This window comes from Ascaphus truei, chromosome 6, assembly GCF_040206685.1.
Source record: "Ascaphus truei isolate aAscTru1 chromosome 6, aAscTru1.hap1, whole genome shotgun sequence".
NCBI classification, from domain to species: domain Eukaryota; kingdom Metazoa; phylum Chordata; class Amphibia; order Anura; family Ascaphidae; genus Ascaphus; species Ascaphus truei.
This window is the reverse complement of record NC_134488.1, coordinates 106,321,573-106,338,291: the sequence shown is the minus strand read 5'-3', so window position 1 is coordinate 106,338,291 and position 16,719 is coordinate 106,321,573. Positions and strand designations below refer to the sequence as shown.

General features: G+C 45.3%; 1 long non-coding RNA gene across 2 annotated transcripts; it reads left to right on the top strand.

Moving 5' to 3' along the window:
- Positions 1–11,199: 11,199 nt before the first annotated feature.
- LOC142497589 (uncharacterized) lies at positions 11,200–15,707 on the top strand. 2 transcript variants are annotated; one of them, XR_012802286.1, is made up of 3 exons: positions 11,200–13,006; positions 13,630–13,720; positions 14,363–15,707. It is a non-coding gene; the product is annotated as an uncharacterized LOC142497589 (long non-coding RNA). The 2 variants fall into 2 exon arrangements; XR_012802287.1 differs by having other exon boundaries at positions 13,589–13,720.
- Positions 15,708–16,719: the final 1,012 nt, after the last annotated feature.

The following is a 16,719-nucleotide window of genomic DNA, read 5'->3' as shown; positions in this document are numbered from 1 at the left end:
TCATCCCATCTCTCACCTACCCTGCTCCCAACCCCCTAATATCCCCCTCATCCCATCTCTCACCTACACGGCTCCCATCCCTCTAATATCCCCCTCATCCCACTCACCTACACTGCTCCCAACCCCTTAATATCCCCCTCATCCCATCTCTCACCTAAACTGCTCCCATCTCCCTAACACCCTCCTCATCCCATCACTCACCTACCCTGATCCCAACTCCCTAATATCCCCCTCATCCCATCACTCACCTACACTGCTCCCATCCCCCTAATACCCTCCTCATCCCATCACTCACCAACACTGCTCCCATCCCCCTCATCCCATCACAGACCTACATTGCTAACATCCCCCTCATCCCATCACTCTCACCCGAGATACTCCCTCCATTTAAAAACACATTTAATTTATAAAATGTTAAAATGTATTTTTTAACATGTTATACATGAAATGTTTTTAAATGGAGAGAATATCTAAGGGTGAGTGCTGGGATGGGTGGACGACAGGGATGTAGGTGAGAAAAGGGGAAGCGCAGACATGGAAAGAGTTTGGGAATTAAGGGATTAACCGTTTTGTTACAGGAGGGATTTGCATCAAATCTCCCTGCAATGACCTGCTGCCTCTTTGGCAGTTAAAGGGTTAAGAAAAGGTTGGAGGAGAAAAAGGGGTTACGATGTAAAGGGCAGAGGAGTTAGGGAGAAAGATGAGGAACTTGGTGGATGGAGGAGGTCAATAGAGGCAGGGAGGGGATACATTCCACAGGGTCAGTGAGTGAAGGGGTTAAGAGTGAGAGAGGAGGGGTTGTGATGTGTATTCCTGCTCAGCATCGTGCTCTCACCTCTGCTGCCTTGTGCTATTTCACAGACAAGTGAGAAGCCTCCCACCCTTCCCTGCAGTGAGAAGCCCCGACTGCAGGGCGGCGGTAGTGAGAGCAGCATGTCAGCCAGCAGCTCCGATCTCTCACAGCCAGCGGCGGATTTCAAGATCCGCTGCCCCCAGGCACATACATGTGGCGGCCGCCCCCTTGCTGCCGCCCTCCTTCTCCTTCCGGAGTTGCGATGGTAACGGGACGTCATGATGTAATTTGATGCTGCGATTCGGAAGAAGGAGGGTGGCATCCAGGAGGCTGTCGCAACATGTAATTGCCTTTCCCATCCGGCCCAAGAGTGCAGCATCTGTATATGGGGGTGGACATTTTTGGTGCCCCCAAATGTTGCCACCCGAAGCCCGGGCCCATTGGACCTAATGGGAAATCCGCCACTGCTCACAGCACTGCAAATTCCTATTTCCTGCTCTCTCCCCCACAATCTATTACAGGGGAGCGCAAACTTTTGGAGCTGCGCCCCCCGGCCTGCTCCCCCTAGGTGCTCACGCCCCCCTTACGTTTTTTACTGGCGTCTTGTGACGTCACGTCGCCGTGTCTCCATGGCAACCGGTGTCATTTGATGCCACGTTGCCATGGCGACGCGTCACACCAAGCTTCTGAATCCCGGTAATTGACCTCACGCGACCCCCCGGCATTTCATTTAAATGCCTTGGGGAAGAGCGTGGGGCCTCTGCAACCACTGCATCCCCCCGAAAAAACTCCCGCCCCCCCCCCCCCCCAGTTTGCGCACCCCTAGTCTAATGACAGACAGTTGAGAGACGTTTGCTTCTCTGCAGATTTACTTCCATTTAGTCTTTTTCCTTACAGCCTTCCTGACCTCTGCGGTCTGTTAGCCTCATACTGAGCATTAACCCCTTGTGTGCAGGAATGCAACACACCAGTTCATACTCAATCTCTGTTATTGGGATTACAGAGTCCAACATATCCCCCCTTTAACCCCAATAGGGTCACAATAATTTTCTTCTTTGGTTCTCTTCACGGGCAGACTAATGAACCCTGAAACACAGCATTTATACCCATTCACACTGTGACGGTAACTTTGTGACAGGCTATTAATAATACACACCACCAAAAATATAACTGGGTTGAACTGAACGAGGCTTAGATATGATAAAATATAATTTATTCCTTGAAAAAGGTGAACACAACAAGATAGTACAAATAACAACAAAATATGCACTTACTTAAAGTGGGAATGATGAAATAGTCAGAAATCGTGACTAGCAGTTCATACAGCAATCTTGAAAATCACAAAAGACACTAAAGACAATAGCCATAGGCTGAGCCTGGTTCTTATACAATTATTTCCCATTGAACACAACCTAAACCCAGCCCCTCTCATAAATCAGTGGTGAGGTTGACAGTTTTCCCCAGAGTAAAACTCCTCCCACCCAAGGACGTTTAAAAACTGCTTACTGGCACGCGAGACATATTAATACATTCCGGCACGCATGACACTCCCAATAAGACTAAATATTACCGTGTAATATTAAAATTAAGAGAGATATTCATATCTGTCTCTTAGTACCTGCTAGACATCATGTGTCTGTAATCCTTATGTGCGAATCAGTCCCACGAATACACATATGTAGCTTTTAGCACGTTCAGCCGAGGACATCTCATAATATTCTTATATTTAATAAGGTCACTCATTCTGATATCTCCTTGGGTAACCGCACCCCTGGCCCCCATAACCCCTTGTCAATAAATCCTTTGAAGCAGGGACTCGTGTGTAGAGAACATTTGTCACAGGTGCTAGATTTTACACCCAATGCTCCAGACATGGGCCTAGCTTTCTCTACCAGCAATATACCCTTGGTCTGCCAATTAGGTATTAACATACTGTACACTACACCCCCTCTGTACTTTTCACACCCAACTTCAATCAAGCCTTTTGAAGCCCAGATATTTCTGAAAAGACACCACACATATTTGTATTTTCCTAAACTGTAGCCCATTAACCCCTTAAGCCCCAGTGTGTGTGTGGTGCAGACACTGGCACAGAAACAATACATTTATACAGGGGAATAAACAGTTGGATGGCTGAAGCAAGGCAAAAACACATTACTGGACCCCAGTCCAGTTAACCCCTTGCTTCCCAGGTGAGAGTAGGGGGTGGCCAAATGGGTTGTAACACCTTTTATCCCGGGCCAAACCCCCTCTATCATGACACACACAACTAAGTATATGATTAGTTAATATGTTTTATTCTTGATGCTAGGTTGCGTTTGCAGTTTATACTGCACTCTGCAAAGCTTGCAGCACGTGTTTCTAAGGTCTGTATTATAGTAAGTGCGCGCATGACGTTGCGCGTGCACGTGGCGCAAGAGTTTTGTGTATATAGGCCAAACAATGACGCGCGCGACTAGGAGGCGGGGCCATGACGTCACAAGGGTAGGTTTTTTTCCCTGCCTCACTATGATTGGCTCACAGTGTCATGTGGCACGGCAGCCGCTCGAAAAAGGCACATTTCTTTGTCTTTCCACGCAGCTGCCCCGCCAGCGCTCTCTGCCGTGCGCGCGCACGTCTGCACTGGATACACTGTCATAGGGTGACTGGTATTTCTCATTGACGCACGCGCTTATTATAATACGGGCCCTATGAAGAAAAACAAAGATTTGCGCAAGAGTGAAAAAGATAACAATGATGAGTAAAAGTTTAAAGAAACATTGCTAGCGCAAAGGACATGTTTCAATGATAATAAAAAATGTACGATATCAATAGGACATAGAAAGCACAAATAAGTACCAAATATAAAATTCACTTAGTACTATAGAGAATTGAACAATAGGGTTGAAAATTAGAACAATACAAGATTACCAGCGGCTCCTTATATGCTGCAAGTGTAACCGTTAGTTGCAGAGGCAACGCTGATAGGGAAAGTACCCGCTCTCAGCTCATCGGTGTAGGCAGCTCACGTTCCAGAGATGGGTGATTGTCAGCTCACGTGAGTAAGTACTGAGATCTCATTACTTACTATTCTGGCAAAAGAATCTAATTCTTCTATTCCCATCATTCAAAATATCACTAATCCGTTTAAGTGTTATGGGGCAGTAAACTTGCAGAGATCAGATGTTAGATTGGGGATGGGAATATAAATTAGGGACTGGTTAAAGAGTTTTGGAACATATCTTTCAGGAATTACAATGCCGAGGTACCAAGGCAGTAATAATAGTGCAACATGATTTGCAGAAAATCACCCAGGTCAGTAGTCAATTGAAGGAGGATGCAAAAGTGTCCTGGTGAGAGGCAATTTTCGGATACAGCTAGACAATGAATCATGTGATGAGTGTCATGCTTCGTCCTGTTATTGTTTTACTCATCATTAATTTAAAAATCTTCTATATTGAGTTATTTAGCAAGTCGTTGCCATTGATGCTCCTTTTGGTGCTATTTTTGCATTAACCACTTAGAGAACGAGGTGCAGTAATGCATACACTGTGTTTGCAGCTCCAGTGGGAGTTTCTGAACTTTTCACTGTGATATCACGTGACCGCTGAAAACAACAGACCGGGAGAGGGTGCATTCCCTAACCGGTACTTACCGGGAGCGGGTGCATTCCCTAACCAGTACTTACCGAGAGCGGGTGCATTCCCTAACCGGTACTTACTGGGAGCGGGTGCATTCCCTAACCGGTACTTACCGGGAGAGGGTGCATTCCCTAACCGGTACTTACTGGGAGCGGGTGCATTCCCTAACCGGTACTTACTGGGAGCGGGTGCATTCCCTAACCGGTACTTACTGGGAGCAGGTGCATTCCCTAACCGGTACTTACTGGGAGCGGGTGCATTCCCTAACCGGTACTTACTGGAAGCTGCTAACTGGGAGCGGGTGCTTTCCCTATCCAGAATCAAGTGGAACCAGACGTGGAGTGAATATGAGAAGTGCCTTCACTCAGTGTCACAGTAACTTATGACAAGATATAATAAACACCAAAAATATAACTGGGTTGAACTGAACGAGGCTTAGATATGATAAAATATAATTTATTCCTTGAAAAAGGTGAACACAACAAGATAGTACAAATAACAGACAAAATATGACACTTACTTAAAGGTTAGGACAAGAAAGCAGGATACAGGATGGGCCATTTCTTCCATAATTCAGGTTCAGATGTGGACATCACGACAATGCATGAAGAACATGAACACCATTGAGTAAGGAGGTGACTCTGACTTATATACCATTTTAACACTTGACTCTTAACCCTAGGCGCCGAGTTGGCTAGAAAAATCTCTTTGAAGTAGATTTTGGCTTCCCCTGTAAGTGTGAAGTACCACACTTAAAAACACTCAGCTCCTTTGTTCCTGCCCCTAGTATAAACAATCAGGGCAGTTAACTTTTGATCACTTTTGATCACAGGGCTATGCTAAGTCTTTCAGGATGCCCTTCCTGCCCTATTAGCATAGCAGATGGGGTCTGCATTTTCAGAGCAGATCCAAAATCCCATATACACTTTAATATTTTCTCTTATTAATAAGTTCCGTTCTGGTGGGTCCAGTGGGTCGAAATCTGCCAGTTATTAAAGCCTACAGTGACCCTACATATTGGCCAAATTTCAACTCTCTGTGACCTCCAGAACCAGAGATACAGAAATGCACTTTAATACATTTTTTAAAATACAGGATTCGTCCCTTTAAAAATGAATCTCTGCTTTTCACTCTTTCCCCATTGAAATCAACGGGGTCTGCCGCCATAGCGTTGAATGGCGGGCTCCATAGCCATAGGCTTTCAATGGAGAAACGCCGCCATTGAAGCTTATGGAAAAAACACAAATCTTTACATTCGTCCACACTCCGTCTGGTTGGTCAGAGGGGGCTGGGAAGGGTCATGCATTAAAGCCGGAACCTGGGCTACATGCCACCCAAATCCCATCCCCCTGGTCATTCCAGAACCGGAGATATGGACTTACATTTTTCAGCATTTCACACTTAGTCGTTTTTACGCCACGCGGCTTTTCCCCATTGGAATCAATGGCCGGCGCCGCCATAGTCAATGCATGGCGCACGTCTCCATTAGATTCAATGGGACCTCCGCTCCGCCATTGAAGTCAATGGCGCGACCCTCCTTCTCCGCTCGACCCCTTACGGGGGTCTCTCATTCCTGGACCTGGTGGGGATCGTGTGTGGAGGTTCCTAGGAGCTAGGGGCAAAAAGAACTTTATTCCCAGGGGCCATAGAACCTATGATTCCCACGCCAATTGTCTTTGAACTTGACCGAAGTGATTAAACTCTTTTCAAAGACATTGTATCCGCTTTTGCGGTCTGCGGTTTGGATGGCTGCCAACCTGTTCCTCGAGGCCGGCGTTGAGGAATCTTCATTGAAGTCAATGAGCCCATAAACTTACAATGGGAAACCGCTGCTCCTCCTCTCGGACGCCACCTGCTGGTCGTCGCTGGAAAACAGTTCCAAAACCGCTACTTCTGCCATTAGAACGCATGGAGGCTCAATGGCGACCTATGGACGGCTGCAAAATGGAGCCTGAAAAGGCGGGAAAAGGGAACAAAGGGCTATAATCACTAAATTAACATTAACCCCTTCCCTCCCGCATCAACCCTAGTGTATGTGTGAGTGCAAGCACCAGGGTAACACAATACAGTTATACAGGGGAATAAACATTTGGATACTGAAGCAAGGTAAAAAACACATTACTGGACCTCAGTCCAGTTAACCCCTTGCTTCCCAAGTGAGAGTAGGGGGTGGCCAAATGGGGTGTAAACCCTTTAATCGCGGGCCAAACCCCCTCTATCATGACACTCAGGAGGACGGTCCCATTACCCTTCATGTGTGTGTATAACTTACATTTTGTTTTTCCAACACATGAAAACACACTCTATCCTGTCTGAGGTAATAAACAGTGTTGGTAACTTGTTCTTTACCTTCCATGATACAACTTATATGGTTTACCCAGCATTGTTCATCAATAAGCTTGTATTGTGATGATCGACATAATATAGTACTGTATGCATATATTTGCCTGAAGTGCAAAGTGACAGTCCAACAATTTCCATTTCCCAGTGTCAGAATCATGCTCAACATGAGTACGGTGCAGTGTGGGATGGAGAGTAAATCCTTTCATAGCTATCCCTATGACTACATTTTTTAATATGGTCCTTTCCTCCCCTTCCTGTGGTATAAGAGAGTATACGATTGTCACATCACACGGTCCCAATAAATGTGTCCACCAGGACACATGTTACATGGCTAATTGTGAAATAGAACATTTCGGGGGCCATTTACCCGTAACTCCTAGAAGCTGATTTTTAGACTGGTTGACAGGTCACTCTGCGCTTGTGTGCATAAAAGTGCCTGTGAAATATCTTCTCCCAATTGGTAGACATTATCCAATAGCACTTAATTATTTTCATAATTTGTGGGAGTGCACTCACTGACACCATCATATGTTGCTGCTGAAGGTTACTCATTTCCTGGGCCAGGTCTTTAGTATACTCGAAAACCTTTTGGTATGTGTGGTGCAAATTCACTCAGCTCGTTCCTCAAAACCTCACTGTAAATGGTGTTAAGAACTCCCAGCCCAGTGCCTATCCCCCCTGTGATATCACCTATAATACGTCTATGTGCCAGGTGAGCCTGTGAAAATGATTTAGTGATCGATCTATCCAATACTTTAACCTTTTGGCAGTCCGGTTTAACCTGAATTGTTCCTCCTTCTTCAAATGGATGTTTATATAATGCCTATAGAGAAAGCGGGGTCTGAACCTGCTGTTTAACCGTGTCAGATTCATTTTTGGGAACTATTACTGTATTTGCATTATCCCCTTGTTCCCAACTATAAATTTCCAGCTTTCTCGCAGGGTGCAATTACTTGCCGATAAGAGAATTTCACACCTGGGAGCTTTTTTAAATGTGTTAATTCTCCAATCGCCTGTCCAGGTTGTGACGTTTATTGGTATTGTGGTATACTGACATTTCGGAAAAACATTTGATCGTTTCTCTGCAACTGTACACTTGGTAATTACCTTATCACAAGGGAATCCTTGTATAGACGGGTTAAGGGGCAGGTATTGCCTCATATTATCACCACTTACAGGTTAACGGTACATTTCGTAAAGTTTTCCAAACCTCTTTCATCAATCACCCGTAAAACAGAATCACGTGAATTGGAACAGTTCGTCACCAAAAGAAACTGCACAATTAAATTAGTTTCAACAATTGTGTCTTTCATGTCATTACCAGAACGGTGGCGATTGTCGGTAAGGAGGTGGCTGCAATTTGCACTACTCCCATAAGTGTTCATAGGACAGTCTTTCTCCTTCATAAGAGCAAAGGGGAGTCCAATACCAAGCATGGCTCCAATTGTTAAAGTAGAAAACTCTGACATCCACGGATCCAGATCTCACGGATTATGTGATCACAAATGCCATATCAATTCTTAGCGTTTAAGCTAGGCAGGTCCATTTTGCATTCATCTACATGTACGCATCTCTCTTTGCCCCATGTTTTGAAGAGTTTGCACATCTTGGGGGGCTCTACTGTTGCTTTAAGTACCTTCAGTGGTTTTCTTGTTACTTTTAGTTTAACCCCTTGCTCACTGTGTGTCTGCAGGACTGTGTAGGGTCCCTCAGAATTTGCCTCTCCAGGGGATGTATGTGCAAAATGTTTCCCCATAACCTTATCTCCCACATTGAGAGTAGGGAGGCTTTATAGTCTGTTTCTCGGGGGGAGCCGTATTGTGAGCTGCAAACTGCAGATATTTTGATGCTTGTTCTTGGAGCGGTTTCACGAATTGATCCTTAGCAACGGCTTCTTTCATGGGAATAGAGAGTTGTGGATCTGCTGAATGTCTGAGATTGATTTCTCTACCTGTCGTAAGCGGAAATGGGGGAGTCTTGTACTTTTACTGACACTTCCCCTAATAGCCATTAGGATAACTGGAAGGTGAAACAACCTGTTTTTACCACATTCAATTACCAGCCTCGTCAATGTTTCCTTAAGGATGCGATTCATACACGCCACCATCCGTGATGACAGTGGGTGGTAAGAGATATAAAAATGCTGCTGGATTCCCAGCAGGTTACACACTTCCCCGATCATTCTCAATTACTTTAGGGAACCCCCATCTGGAGAACACTTGCTCCCAAAGAGCCTTTGCTGTGCTCTTGGCATTATCCCTTTTTGTTGGTAAAGCCTCTCTACCCATTTAAAAAGATGCCCATAATCACCGTATCCTCCTGAAGTGATAGGGAGCGGTCATAAAAAATGAATTTGAAGGTTACACCATGGTACTTCAGCCACCGGAACTTTGACCTGTGCAGGCCTGTGCAGGCCTCTGTCCCTTTGGCCTAAGGTTCCCCTGAGAACAAATTAAACATTCCTGCACAAGTTCCTGTACTGAACCCACCAAATTCTCCCACCAATATTTTTCCTTGACTGTTTTAGTAGCGGTATCCTTCCCAGCATGCTCTGTGATTTTCTTTGAATAGGTCTTTTCTAACCCTTGCAGGTGGGAGGTATTTCAGTTTCCCACCCTCTATCCTAAATAACATCCCTTCTTCTAGGTTTAATCCTGGTTAGCTGTCTCAATGTTTAAGATTATTTGGAATTTTGAGCAGCTCTGTCCTTCTCTTGTTCTGTTTGTAGTGATCCCTGTGGTGTTACATTGAGAGAGCTAACCCCATATTGCTGTTCATATGTCAGATCAAATTCATGCATAGCCCAGGCTTGTTGGCCTTCATCATCATTATCATAGGGTATCCACCTTACACCGGCGATAGCTGCAATTGTTGCTAACTCTCCTTCCTTATTGTTGTATTCAGCATTAAGATTAACACTGTCTGTTTTTTATGCGCTTTTACTTTGATCAGGGTTACCCTTAGGGGGATTTCTTTCCACAAACTGAGTCGGTTGGAGCTAGGACCCCGGCCTCAGTTTCCAGTTTAAGCCTCATACGTTCTGTAGAGATAGATGCGTCAGAGTCTGGGATGAACAACGACTCCCGCTTTTGAAGTATATGTTCCCCAGACCTGAGTAAATGCTCCTCCCCACTTCTCCAGTGTCCCAAGCACCTCGCCCAGCCCACATGTGGATAGCAGGTCCAGATTCCTTTTTGTGCTGGCTGACTAAGTGAATTACCAGCCCATTGCAAAGCACACTGGTCAGCCATGTTGGCTGCAATAAGATGGTCTTTCAGCCTGTAACCTAGGCATCCATCTTGACAGGTAGGGTCAACTGCCGGGCTTAGCCTTTAATGCGCTGGCCAGGTTGACCCTACCATCACTTTCAGTGCTCCAGAAATAACCAGTCTGTACCCACTGTCCTTGTCTCTTTGCAGCAGAACTGCAGTAATTGCATCTACAGATGCATAGACCTGTATGCAAAGGGCAGATTTGGGTCTAGATTTTGAAGGGCTTGTTGTATTGCCAATTTAAAATGAGTGGATCCCTGTTCACAAGACTCGTCCCAAGGTAAGGGAACTTTCTCAGTGTCATTCTCTCCCCCCTTTAGAAGGTTATACAAAGGTCTATTTTTATTTGTTGTATTAACAAAGGTCTATTTTTATTTGTTGTATTAACAAAGGTCTATTTTTGTCCGCACAACCTTCTATAAAATCTCTGCAAATACCCAATAAGTACTAATAATAGACAGAGTGTGGTACTGTACGTGTTTGGTGGTCTAGGGAGACAATCTCTGAATTCGTTGTATTTTGTGGGGATGTTGCGTTCTAGCCCCAGCTTTAATGAGAACTCCCAAATATAAGACAGAGGCTCTTATAACAGTCATTTTGCACGATTCAATTTAAGACGTAAGAGTAATGCTGCTCTCTTGTGGCCATTTGTAAAAGTACATCATCCCCATACTGCACAATGCAGTATAGATGTGAGAATGGCGTTAGGATTGATAGAAAATGGGGAGAGAGAATCTCCCCTGAGTGTGCTCCAATACACTAAGGTAGAGGTTGTGAAATTGATTGGACAAGTTCAATGTTGTGGGACGGCAAAAAATTAGAGTCTTGTGGGTGGAAGTGGCCATGGTGTGGGTAAGTGAACATGAACAGTCACCAGCTGAAATCCAAAAATGTCCCCCAATAACAAATCATGAGAAAAGACCTCTCCGTGTCTGGAACAGCACGGTAATGATGAACTCTATGCCAGTCCTTTATACACAGTGTATAACGGAGGTATACTCAAGTGCGTAAGTCAAGTAAAGGGGGGGGGGGCACTTAGCTTGGGACCGATATCCGTATCTTCCGTTCTTCAGTGGATGGTGTATCAGGTCACACGCGGGGCATCGGTAGCGCTAACACCTCTTCTCCCGGCGAACTCACACGGAGTGAGGGCACCACTGTGACGTCATCCATCGGCGACTCGCTTCCGCCGGTATCCCGCTGACACACCACGATCACCGCGAGGGCTGCAGTCTACGATCCATCCTCACCATAACGCACTCCGTCGGCCAAAATCCACTGCTGCCTGGAAAGTATGGGCTGTAGCCTATATGCCGTCCCAGAGCGTGCTCCAAAATGCGATAGAAGAAGTATTTGTCGGGAAAAGATTGGGCACCGCAAATGTTGAAAAATGAGGCTGGTCGTTGACGATAAAATTGATTTTATTAGGGCATGACAGCCAAAAAGTTAAAACAGCACAAGCACCTATTCTAGCAGCTTCTTTCAGCTGCTAGAATACTGGGGGATAATAACACATATAAAAAACTGGACAAAGATCCTAGTCATGTGTTCAAACAGGAATTATATTCTCTATTAGAGGAGGGTAGAAGACAGGGAATCCCGGAAGAAAACAAGTTCAATTTCCTCAAAGTTGAGGATCCCAGCTTCCTTGTCTTCTACTTTCTACCCAAAATACATAAGGATAAAAAGAATCCCCCAGGTACACCTATAATATCTAGCATATGATCCATGACAGCAAATTTATCAAAATTCATAGATAGCTTCTTGCAGATTTATGTCAAACAACAAAGATCTTATTTAAAAGACACCAGTGATGTCCTTCGGATGTTAGATAAAATTAAATGGGAAAAGGGTTAATTCCTGGTTACTTCGGATGTAACCGTCTTATATATCTCAATTAATCACAATGACAGATGTGGAGCAGTGAAAAGGGTTCTGCAGGATAGTGGAGATCTGCCAGATCTACAGATAAGGTTTATATTAGAATGCATGGAATTTATATTAAAGAGGATTTTTTTCTGGTTCGATTAAGTATTCTACTTACAACTATGTGGCACAGCGATGGGTCCCAGATTCGACCCCAGTTACGCCAACCTCTTCATGAGCGCATGGGAGGAAGACCATATTTGGTCATGGGTGGGACTGGGGGAGAATCTGGTGTCCTGGAATAGATACATAGATGACATCATCTTCATATGGAAAGGCCCTAAAAAATGCTTGGATGACTTCCTCATATACATTAATACCAACACAGTCAATCTCAAATTTATCTACCATAAGTGAATTGGAAGTGAATTTCTTAGATTTGACAATATACATTGAAAATGACACAATTAAAACCAAAACGTATTTTAAGGAAGTAGACTAATAACTTCATCCTTCAGTCAAGCTGTCATCACGACAAGTGGATCAAAAATATTCCCTTCAGCCAATATAGAAGGATAAAAAGGAATTGTTCTGAGAACAGTGTATTTCTTGAACAAGCTGGAACTCTAACGAAAAAATTTAAGGAGAGGAACTATGATAGTACAAATATGAATCGAGCACTGGAGAAGACTATAGCAATAGAAAGAAAATCTATACTAGGTCCAAAGAAGACAGAACTTATCCCTAAAAAAATGGATACTCCCTTTATAACCCAATATAATAAAGATGCAGGTAAAATTCAGCAAATTTTTAACAAACCCTGGCACATACTAAAAAATGACCCGATCTTAACTGAACATATCCCTGATAGACCACAGTTCATCTTCAAAAAAGCATCCAATATCAAAAATAAGGTTGCACCTAGTACAATAAGAAAGAAGAAAACATCCACAAATTGGCTTGAATTACCTAAAGGCCATTTTGATTGTAAAAACTGCACAGGACGGGAAGGAACAGTGGAGATCGAGAAGAGGGCAGAGAGAACGCCCAGAGATCCTGACCGGTCACAGCTTCAGCTATTGTTTTTAAGGCTCTTTGATCATTGAAACCATGTGAGTGTATTTTCACTTTTGCGTGAGAGATACATTCTTTTAGCAGTACTGTATATACTATGTGGTGTTCATTCATTTAACCAGGGAAGGTAACCTGACCCCATAGGTGCATTGCATTCAGAGACAGAAGACACACAGACAGCTTTTTCACCAATATTTATTGGGACACGCTTTTAAAGATTTGGGAATCTGTGAGTACCCACTGCACAGAACTTGATATTCACATCATAAGTATTTGTGTTAACATATTGCACTATATTCTGTATGTGTTTTATTTTACATACATCTGCGCTCCCCAATACTTCTGGACTACGACTTGTGTGGGGTTGAGAGAATCCAATCCTTTAAGGGTTTAAGCAGCGAAGTATTACCTATTTTTTATTGATTTGTCACTGCAAAAATATTTTTGCAACATCTACACTGATCACGGGGTGTGTTCTATTTGAACTGTATTTGATGTAAGCGCTGGTTTGGTATACACATCTAGTTCACAATACAGCAACACACCCAGATAGATGCAATTCAGTTCATTACACTGAAATACACTTATATGATGCAAACACTTTGCAACATTTATTCCAGACAGAAATAGACAGCGCTTCCAACAGTCACCTTATTTACAGATTCCTATGACACCAAGATATTTAATACTATGATGTGAAGACAGAAGATGTGATGAGCTACATCAGGGGAACAGAAAAAAGGACCAGTATAGTAAGTTTGTGACCCAATGCTGACCCCTAGTTCTCTCAACCAGTCAATCTTTTAACCATTTTGCTAAGCAGCCCCTACCAGGCCCCTTTTTTTTTTTTTTTACAAAGAGAGGGAGAGGTAATCCGATGCCACAGCAAACAGCAAGTCTAACTCCAACTCCGGTAGTACAAAAAGCTTTATTGAACACACACTAAAAACAGCAGACTGCAACACAGCCTCCTCCTCTACGCGTTTCACGCTGGACTCCCAGACGAAGCGCTATCATAGCGTGAAACGCGTAGAGGAGGAGGCTGTGTTGCAGTCTGCTGTTTTTAGTGTGTGTTCAATAAAGCTTTTTGTACTACCGGAGTTGGAGTTAGACTTGCTGTTTGCTGTGGCACCGGATTACCTCTTCCTCTCTTCATATGCTTTCCTTGCCGGATGCACGCTGTGGGAACCGAAGCAAAGGAGCAATTAGACCCAAGATGGATGAGCTGACAGGGGTAAGCTTACTGCCCCTGAGCCCCGACCTTCATAGTGGTTTCCTCCATGCTCCGTTTTGTTTCCCTTACAGCCATTAACACCATCAAGTGTTTATTTATCCAGTAACACGCCTGAGCGCTTGACAGTGTTACACTTCTCTCCTTTTTTTTTTTTTTACAGTGTGGGAACCAGGTCTCCACCAGAGCTGAACGTATTGGTAAAGGTATAGCCAGTAATTCTTGGGTTTTTAAAACGGATGACGTTGCAGCTTCCCATTGGCCTGTGACACTGAAGATTTCAACCGCCATTGTGTTTCCAGAGGACTTGGCCCAGACACCACTAACTTCCCCAGTATGTATCTCAGGAACCAGGGGGTGGGAGAGAAAACACCAGAGCTGAAAATACCACGCACTCCTCGTACCAATGCTGTAAACAAAAAATGGAGGGTGGCAGAAAACAAACAAGCAATGGGAACTGTTGCTATAAAGCTGCAGTTCAAGCTGCTGTTTAAAAAATATATATATGTAGCCAGGACCCCTATGACCCCCAGACCTCCGTTTTCACTCCCCTTACCTCCGTGATGCAGGGGAGTTTGCAGAGGGAGTGTGACGGGTGACAGGCCCTCTCCAAAGAGCGCCGCCATTTTGTGTATGCGCGCGCACGCGCGGAGGCTTGCGCATGCGCAGAAGCATAGGCGGCCATTACACTTGGCGCATGCACAGTTAGAGCTAGCGGTGGCCATTACAAAGTCGCGCATGCGCATTAAAGATAGCGCACACGGCCCCAATAGTAAAGAAGTCCCGCGGGGATTACATTACCCACAAGCCTCTGGAGACTGCCCTATGATCCCTATCACATGCAGCCAGACAGCCAATAGGGCTTACAGATTCTCCTGCTGCAAGGAGATACATTTTGCGCGCTGAGAGACAGGAAGTCAGTCAGAGCTGGGAGTAGGTTAGGGGAGGTTGTATATGCAGGGAGCAGTAGCCCCTGCACTAGGCCAAGTTACCCCCCTAGGCCCCAGTTAGTCCCCAATCCTATAACCTAGATTGTGGTTGCTACAGGGACAGGCCCTTAGGAAGGGACCCTGCCCCTTTAGTTATTTGCTAATTTCAGGGACACAGTTCATCTGCTGCGCAGCCCTGATCATCGTGTCTGGGATCACACACCACTCAAGATAAGAGACAATCTTCATGGTGGGACAGTCCAGTGGGATACCACCCCACGCAGAGGCGGATCACGACTGGGGGATCATCCTTCTAGATCAAGGGATTCCAAGCAAAGCATCTGCGCGCCCGGGTGTAGACACACCCGGCAAGTACCTTCCTCACAACACGTGCACCAACCATCATCTTAAACTAGTGGGCAGCGCTGTCTCACAATGGGTGGGTTTGGGACACTTGGGTACACAGTGTTGGGGGATATGGTGTTGGGTTATGGCCCTGTGAGGCCCAGTGTTATAGGGTGACACTATTGTCATATGGTTATATTGTTAAATGGCTCTGTGTGCATATAGTAAACTGTTTTATCCATCATCTGGTGTAAGTGGTTACTGTATGTGGTTCCTGTGTCAAGAATTATTCTACACTCAAGAATCCTGCACAGGTGGAGGCGCTGTAAATATCGTTCCAGGATACACCCCAGGCTCCCAGCGGCAGAGGTTCAGGCCTCCTGTGAGCCTGACAGGTATTGCACCACACCTGGTAATACATGTAGATTTCCCCACATGGCCCCTATCTGCGATTAGGGGGGAGGTGGGCGAGCCGGGGGGGGGGGGGGGGTAGGGGGAGTAGGAGGTGTGGGGAACGGGGGGCGGGGGAGGAGGAGGTACGGGGGGGGAGGAGGTGGGGGGAACGGGGGTGGGGGAGAGAAAGTGTGTTACAAATACATATATTTTTTTCCCATTCAATATGTGTATCAATACAGTCTGCACATTGACAAGTGATTAGCTAAGCTGCAGATCGATCCGTTCTCCTGTAATCGACTGTAATATTATTATTATTATTATTATCAGATCACTTGCTCCGGGTTATTTAATTCTGTTCTTGCACAGCATTTTGGGCAATGTAGTTCCTAGAATATGAGTGACTGGGCAGTTACTACAGTAGATACAATTGGTTCACTGCTAGAGAGAGGGCGGGTCTCAAGCCAGAGCCTATCAGAAGGGGAAGGGGGCTGTCACTTTGGAAATGCTTCCTACATTAGGCCTAGTTCAGGGTGGCTGCTACGCGACGTGCGCGCGCACGTCGTCGCAAGTTCGGGTTTTTAGGTGGGAGTGTTCAAACTGAAATCTCCGCCGGCGGAAAAGTGCAGCGTTGACGCTGCTATACTTTGCCGCTACAATCCGAAATATTTTGGGCGGCAGTCACGTCACGTGAGCTGGTTCAGCGAACCAGCTCCGTGACACGTTCGCCCCGCCCCCAAACGCTGCGGCCCAACTCTTGCAGCCTGGGCACAGATCGCCGGGCTGCAGGAGCACCCGGGGGAGGCGCGCACGGACGCAAGCGTCTGTAGCATCTACCCTGAACTTGGCCTTA